General features: G+C 22.7%; 1 protein-coding gene across 1 annotated transcript in view; it reads left to right on the plus strand.

The window, feature by feature from the left end:
* The first annotated feature begins 616 nt into the window (after window positions 1-616).
* LOC111689170 (open rectifier potassium channel protein 1) overlaps window positions 617-8,262 on the plus strand; it is a 24,866-nt gene continuing 17,220 nt past the window's right edge. Inside the window, exon 1 of the mRNA XM_046945558.1 lies at window positions 617-730. The gene's annotated coding sequence lies outside the window, so the exon portion shown is untranslated. The remainder of the gene's footprint in view (window positions 731-8,262) is intronic.

Here is an 8,262-nt window from a genome sequence, read left to right on the forward strand (position 1 = left end):
GCAATGGTATAAGAACGAGTATTAGATAAAGCGAAAGCAAAAGAGAAAGAGTGAGAGAGAGTGTAAGTGTAAGCTTGATTTTACGGTAAATTTTTGAGGTTTTTGTTTAAGAGTATTAGTGAGTATAAGTGTTATTTTTAAAGCTTCATTTGCTAAAGCGAATTGTAACAGAAATATGTTATTGTATTTGTTGTTGTTTTATATAGATGAGTTTTGAGTGTGAAATTTCAACAACAACTAAAACAATTTCGCAGACTTTCAGCAATACACATGTTTGAACAACATGCAGCGTCCATCCGTCCGTCCTTCCGTCCATTCTTCCGTCTGTCGTTGTTTGTTGTTGTAGAATTAACAAATAAAAACAAACAAATCATAACACAACAACACTCTACTACTAATATGTACATATGTATGAATGTATGTAGTTTTACTCACTGTTTTACTTACTAGTTACTAATACTATTACTACTATTATTTTTTTCAATAAACACTTTACTAAATACAACAACAATTGTTTCTTTCTTTTTTTTTGGAAAAAAAATTAAATAAAAATAAAAAGAAATAAAATGTGAAAATTATTTAATGTTCGTAGAATTTGCCCGTTTAACGCCAGTCAGATGACGAACTTCAAAACGAGCGTACACTAGACAAAATACTTATAAAAACGAGAGAAATTTTTTTTAAAAATAAGAAACGGTTACCAAAAAAAAAAAACGCAAAATATTTAACGGTATTTAAAAAAAAATTATTTTTTTTGGAAAAAAAAAATGAAAATATTAAAAAAAAACATAAAAATTTATATAAAAATATTTAAAATTTTAAACAAAATTTGAAATTTAAAGAAAAAATTTTTAAGAAAATTTTAAAGAAAAATTTTAAGAAAAAAAAATTTTTTAAAAGTATAACTTTAAATTGAATATTTACAAAAAAAAATAAAATTTTTAACAAAAAAATTTAAATTTATAAAAAAATCAAATTTATAAAAAAAGAATAAAATTTTTAAAAGAAAATTAAAGAAAAAAGTTAAAATTAAAAAAATATTTTGCAAAACTTTTAAATTTCTTAAAAAAAATTATAAAAAATTTAAACTTTTAAAAGAAAATTTTATAAAATATAAATATGAAATTTTTATATAAAATTTAATGAAATTTTTTTAGCATTTGTTTAAAAATTTGTGAAAAAATTTACGTTAAAACTTTAAAAAGTGTTGTTGCAGAAAAATTCTACACCATGCCCGCATTATTTTCTCATAAAAGTGTTTAAAATATTAAGAAAAATTTCAAAAAAAATATATATATTTTTTAATAAATTTTTAAGCTTTTTTAAAAAAAGAGTTGCCAATTTAGCGTTTTTTTATTTTGGCGCTTTTTTAATTTGTTTTTATTAAATATGTTTATTTTTATTAAGTCATGTTTAAGTTTTATTTTTTTGATAAAAAATTAAAAATTTTAAAATTTTTTATACCCAAGTTGTCATTTAGCGTTTTTCGTAAGTCATAAATAGACGTTTTTTTATTTTAGCGTTTTTGTACATTAAACTAAAAAAACTTTTTGCAGAAAGTTTAAAGTATTATTATCACAATTGCTTTAAAAGACTCAATTTTTAACAATTTTTTTGTTTTACAAAAAGAGTTGCCACTTTAGCGTTTTTTGTGTATTTCTGTTAAAAAGCTTTTTTTTAAATAAATTAAAAATTTTTATTTCATAAATTCTTTAAAAATATTTTTATTTGGGCGTTTTTATACATTTAGCTGAAAAATAACTTTTTGTAGCAAATTTATAACTTTTGTATCACAATTTATTTGAAAATTTCGAATTCATGATTTTTTTGATAAAAAAGAGTTGCTACTTTAGCGTTTTTTGTATAATTCTGTTAAAAAAGTTTTATTTAAAAGAAATTTTAAGTTTTTATTCATAAATACTTTAAAAATCCTCATTTCTCAAATTTTTTTTGAAAAAAGTGTTGCCCCTTTAGTGCTTTTTTATACTGGCGTTTTTTTTCAAAATTAGTTTTAGAATTTCTATTTAATAAAAATTTAAAGGTTTTATTGTAACATTTGTTAAAAAATCTAAAATTTAAACATATTGCGAAAACTGTGCTGCCACTTAACTCTTTTTAGCGATTTTTTAGAAAAGTTCTAAAATCATAATGTTTAATAGATATGTATGTATTTACAAGTTTTGTCCAAAAATTTTATTAAAAACGTAAATATTTAAATCTTTTAGAAAATAGTGCAAATGTAGTGATTTTTTATTAAAGCGTTTTTTTATAAATTTTATTAATAATTTAAATTTTAGTAAATATTTAATGTTTTTTTTTTTGCACAATTACATTAAAAATCTTTTAAATTTAAAGTTTTTTTTTGAAAAGAAAGTTGCCACTAAACGTTTTTGTGTTTAAGTGCTTTTTTCAAAAAGTTTAAAATAACTTATTTGTATAACAAAATTTTACTTATTAATACATTACTTCTTTAAAAATTGTGTGTTTTTTTCCATAAAAATTCTAAATAGTGTTATATTAGCGTTTTTTCGATTTAAGCGCTTTTCTTTTAATTTCTGTAAAAAAAGAGATTAATCTATAATATTAATATTTGTATTTTATTGTTATGTCCATAAATACTATTAATAACATTTTAAGCAATAAGTATGGCTAATTAAGTACCTTTTTAATTTGGCGTTTTTTTTAAATTTTCTAAAAATGTTTTTCTAATTTAAAAAATTTAGTAGAATTTTTATAATTTTGTTAAATGTGCATCAAGATTTTGAAAATTTTATTTCTAAATGATGACCATGTGGCATTTTTTTAATTAAGCGTTTTTTTATTTGGAAAAATTAAGAAAAAGTTTAAAAATGAAGAGTTTTAAAAAGAAAATTTTATTTTTTTTTTAACAATTTTAAAGCTTAGAAACTTTTTAAGTAGTTTTTAGTAAAAAGTATGGCTAATTTAGTGTTTTTTAATTAAGGCGTTTTTTTGGATTTTTTTTTATTTTATTTAAGTTTAAAGTTTCAGTTTAAATTTTATGTCATAATTTCATTAAAGTTCCCAGTTATAAACATTTTTACTTATAAATGTCGCCATTTTAGCGTTTTATTATTTAGGCGTTTTTTTCAAAAGTTTTTAAAAAAGATATTTTTTTCAAAATATTTCGTTTTAATTTAATAATTTTATTAATGATCACTATTATAAACATTTTTGCTTTTAAGTGTGGTCATTGTAGTGTTTTCTATTTAAGCGTTTTTTGAAAAATTAAAAAAATATTTTTTTTTTCAATATTTCGTTTTAATTTCATTTAAGATCACAGTTATAAACATTTTTCCTTATAAGAGTGGTAATTGTAGTGTTTTTTATTTAAGCGTTTTTTGAAGTTTTTGAAAAAAGAAATATTTTTCTTTCAAAAAATTTAGATTCAAATTCATAATTTTGTTAAAGATCACAGTTATAAACATTTTTCCTTATACGAGTGGTCATTGTAGTGTTTTTTATTTAAGCGTTTTTTGAAGTTTTTGAAAAAAAATATTTTTCTTTCAATATATTTAGATTTTATTTCATAATTTCGTTAAAGATCACAGTTATAAACAGTTTTACTTATACGAGTGGTCATTTTAGCGATTTTTTATTTAGAAGTTTTTTTTAAGTTTTTGAAAAAAAAAATATTTTTCTTTCAAAATATTTAGGTTTTGTTTCATAATTTCGTTAAAGATCACAGTTATAAACAGTTTTCCTTATACGAGTGGTCATTTTAGCGATTTTTTATTTAGAAGTTTCTTTTAAGTTTTTGAAAAAAAAAATATTTTTTTTTTCGAAATATTTAGGTTTTTTTCATAATTTCGTTAAAGATCACAGTTCTAAACATTTTTGCTTATACGAGTGGTCATTTTAGCGTTTTTTTATTTAGGCGTTTTTTTAAAAAAATTTTAAAAAATTAGATTTTTCTTAAAAAAAATAGGTTTTATTTAATAATTTCATTAATAATTACAGTTATAAACATTTTTGCTTATAAATGTGGTCATTTTAGCGTTTTTTTATATAGGCGTTTTTTTCAAAAAAATTAAAAAAAATATTTTTCTTTGAAAAATTAGGTTTTATTTCATAATTTTATTAATAATCACAATTATAAACATTTTTGCTTATAAGAGTGGCCATTTTAGCGTTTTTTTATTTAGGTGCTTTTTTGAAAATTTTCGAAAAAAATTTCATTTTTATTAGAAATTTGTGTAATTTGTTTAAAAAATTATATGTTTAAGCATTTTAATTACTTAAAATAGTTTTTTTTTAATAAGAATTCATTTTAAATTATCTCTGGTTTTATGACGAATTTATATTTTTATTTTATAAATTTTTTGTCTATTCTATTTTGATTTATTTATTTATCTATAAATTTTGTGCTTTTGCTGTCTTATAATTTATACTCTATATAAATTTAAAATTTTGCTACAAAATTTATTAGCTGTATTAATTAGCATTAGATTTATAAGTTAAAAAAAATACTAAAAGAAATTAACAAATTAAAAATAATGTGTTAATTTCAATGAAAAACAGAGGGGGGAAGTTTTAAAAGGAATTAACAAAAATTTTCTACATTTTTATTACAAAATTATTTAACTATTAAACATTCTTTCAAACTTCCTCTCTACAAAATTTTATCTAAACTTTTTAGTCAGCACTTTTTTAAAATTTTTTTGCAAAAAAAAACACAAACTGTGTCAAATTACTTTTAATTTGTAAAAATTATGACTGGAAATATAATATTTAGAAAAAATTACATAATAAAAAAAAAAAAAATATTCATAAACAAACTTAAAACTGCGTGATTTTTTCTCCATTTCGTTTACATTTCATTTGCTCATTAAAAAAATACTCTTTTTTTATACAATTTATGACTTTATTTTACCAGTTAAGAACGAAACTAATTTGTGTTTGGCATATTAATTAAGTAATTTTTTTAATTTACTTTTCTTTATAATAAATTATGCTAGTAAAACATATTTACTAACAAAACTGTCAGCAAGTGAAGGTAAACCGAAAAAACTTATTTTTTTTTATCAAATTTAAAAAGCACTTAAATAAAAAAAAAACGCTTGAAATTAACAAAATACCAATTTTTAATGATAATATAAAATAAATATACAAATTTCTATCAAATTTTGAGTTTTTTTTTAAATTTACAAAAAACGCTTAAATTTAAAAACGCTAAAATGGCAACATTTATTTCTTAAAATGTTACAAATATTATTTTTTATACTAATCATGAAACTTCAAATTTATATTTCCAATATAAATAAAATAATTAAGAAATTTCTAAAAACCGCTAAAGTGACATCATTAATAGTAAAAAACATAAAAATTTAAGAGAAAAATCAAATAGTCTGGATTATGGAATAGTCTATAGTCTGGACTATAGAATAGTCTATAGTCTGGACTATAGAATAATCTATAGTCTGGACTATAAAATAGTCTATAGTCTGGACTAGAGAAAAGTCTATAGTCTGGACTAGAGAAAAGTCTATAGTCTGGACTATAGAATAGTCTATAGTCTGGACTATAGAATAATCTATAGTCTGGACTATAGAATAGTTTATAGTCTGGACTATAGAGTAATGTACTATAGAGTAGTGTATAGTCTGGACTATAGAACAGTCTTTAGACTGGACTATAGAACAGTCTTTAGACTGGACTATAGAATAGTCTTTAGACTGGACTATAGAATAGTCTAGAGTCTGGACTATAGAATAGTCTATAGTCTGGACTATAGAATAGTCTGTAGTCTGGACTATAAAATAGTCTACAGTCTGGACTATAGAATTGTCTATAGTCTGGAATATAAAATAGTCTATAGTCCGGACTATAGAATAGTCTATAGTCTGGACTATAGAATAGTCTATAGTCTGGACTATAAAATAGTCTATAGTCTGGACTATAGAATTGTCTATAGTCTGGAATATAAAATAGTCTATAGTCGGGACTATAGAATAGTCTATAGTCTGGACTATAGAATAGTCTATAGTCTGGACTATAGAATAGTCTATAGTCTGGACTATAGAATAGTCTATAGTCTGGACTATAGAATAGTCTATAGTCTGGACTATAGAATAGTCTATAGTCTGGACTATAGAATAGTCTATAGTCTGGACTATAGAATAGTCTATAGTCTGGACTATAGAATACTCTATAGAATAGTCTATAGTCTGGGCTATAGAATAGTCTATAGTCTGGACTATAGAATAGTCTATAGTCTGGACTATAAAATAGTCTATAGTCTATAGTCTGGACTATAGAATTGTCTATAGTCTGGAATATAAAATAGTCTATAGTCTGGACTATAGAATAGTCTATAGTCTGGACTATAGAATAGTCTATAGTCTGGACTATAGAATAGTCTATAGTCTGAACTACAGAATAGTCTATAGTCTGGAATATAGAATAGTCTATAGTCTGGACTATAGAATAGTCTATAGTCTGGACTATAGAATAGTCTATAGTCTGGACTATAGAATAGTCTATAGTCTGTACTATAGAATAGGCTAAAGTGTGGACTATAGAATAGTCTTTAGTGTGGACTATAGAATAGTCTTTAGTCTGGACTATAGAATAGTCTATAGTCTGAATTGCAGAATAGTCTATAGTCTGGACTATAGAATAGTCTATAGTCTGCACTATAGAATAGTCTATAGTCTGGACTATAGAATAGTCTATAGTCTGAACTACAGAATAGTCTATAGTCTGGACTATTGAATAGTCTTTCTTTCGTCTGGGCTATAGAATAGTCTTTAGTCTGGACTATAGAATAGTCTTTAGTCTGGACTATAGAATAGTCTTTAGTCTGGACTATAAAATAGTTTATAGTCTGGACTGTAGAATAGTCTTTAGTCCAGACTATACAATAGTCTTAATCTGGACTATAGAATAGTCTATAGTCTAGACTATAGATTATTCTAGAGTCTAGACTAAAGAATAGTCTATAGACTGGTTTATAGAAAAGTCTATAGTCTGGAATATAGAATAGTCTTTAGTCTGAACTATAAAAAGTCTGAACTATAGAATAGTATAAAGTCTGAAGTATAGAATAGTTTGTTGTTTAAACTATAGAGTAGTCTATAGTCCTAACGATAGTTAAGTCTATAGTGTAGTTTAAAGTCGGCACTGTAGTATTTCCATAGTGTAAACAATAAAACAAAAACTATTCAATACTAAACAACTTATAAAACCCTAATAAATGTTTATAACAAATCAAAATTTCGAAAGCTATAGCAAAGGCACGCCTCAGAAATCTAAAACATAACAGTAAGATAAAACTGTTAAATAAAAATCAGTTTTTTATAACCTTTAGAAAACAAGTGATTTTTTTCATAAAACTCTTTTTAAAAACGCTTTCCAGTCAACACTGCTAATATAATACAGTGTTTCAACTGTTTTGTTTTAATTATTAAGTCACAAGATATTTTTTGTTGAATTTTTTAATCACATAATACCATTTCTTGTCGATAAATATTAAATTAATATCTAGACAATTGTGTTTTTTTTTTTTGTAATTAAATGTAGAAATTAAAAAAAAGAATTCAATTTTAATCATAATGTGACATATGAAATCTATTAGTTAATAAGAACTTTTAGTAGTATTACGTTTATGACGGTTAAATTGAAATATTTACTTTAAAGTCAACAATCAGTATTAATTAAATGTTTATATTTTATTTTTGTAAATAATGTATGTTATTATTAAAACGAAATGTAGACATAATTAATGATTTATTTACAAAGTTTCGAAAAAAAAAGATTTCTTTGTTTATTACTAATGAAGTATTAAAGAATATTCTATATTGAAAAGTAAGGAAGAAGAAAAGTTTCTTATGTAAGAACTTTCATAAATGTTATGACAGGAAATTTATACAGGTTTTTATTAATTTATTAAATTGTTAAAGAAAGGTGGGGTTTTTATAAAGACTTTTAGTTAATGTTAATATTTGTCGATCTATTGTCCGGACTAAACATTGTTGTATAATCCAGACTATAGTCTAGATTAAAGACTATTCTATAGTCCAGACTATAGACTAATATATAGTACAGACTAAGGTCCAGAGAATAGACTATTCAATAATCCAGACTATGGAATATTCTATAGTCTAGACTAAAGACTATTCTATAGTCCAGACAATAGACTATTCAATAGTCAAGACTATGGACTATTCTATAGTCCAGACTATAGACTATTCTATAGTACATACAATATACTATTCTATAGTCCAAACTATAGACTGTTCTATA

The sequence above is a fragment of the Lucilia cuprina genome, chromosome 3, assembly GCF_022045245.1.
Source record: "Lucilia cuprina isolate Lc7/37 chromosome 3, ASM2204524v1, whole genome shotgun sequence".
Classification (NCBI taxonomy): domain Eukaryota; kingdom Metazoa; phylum Arthropoda; class Insecta; order Diptera; family Calliphoridae; genus Lucilia; species Lucilia cuprina.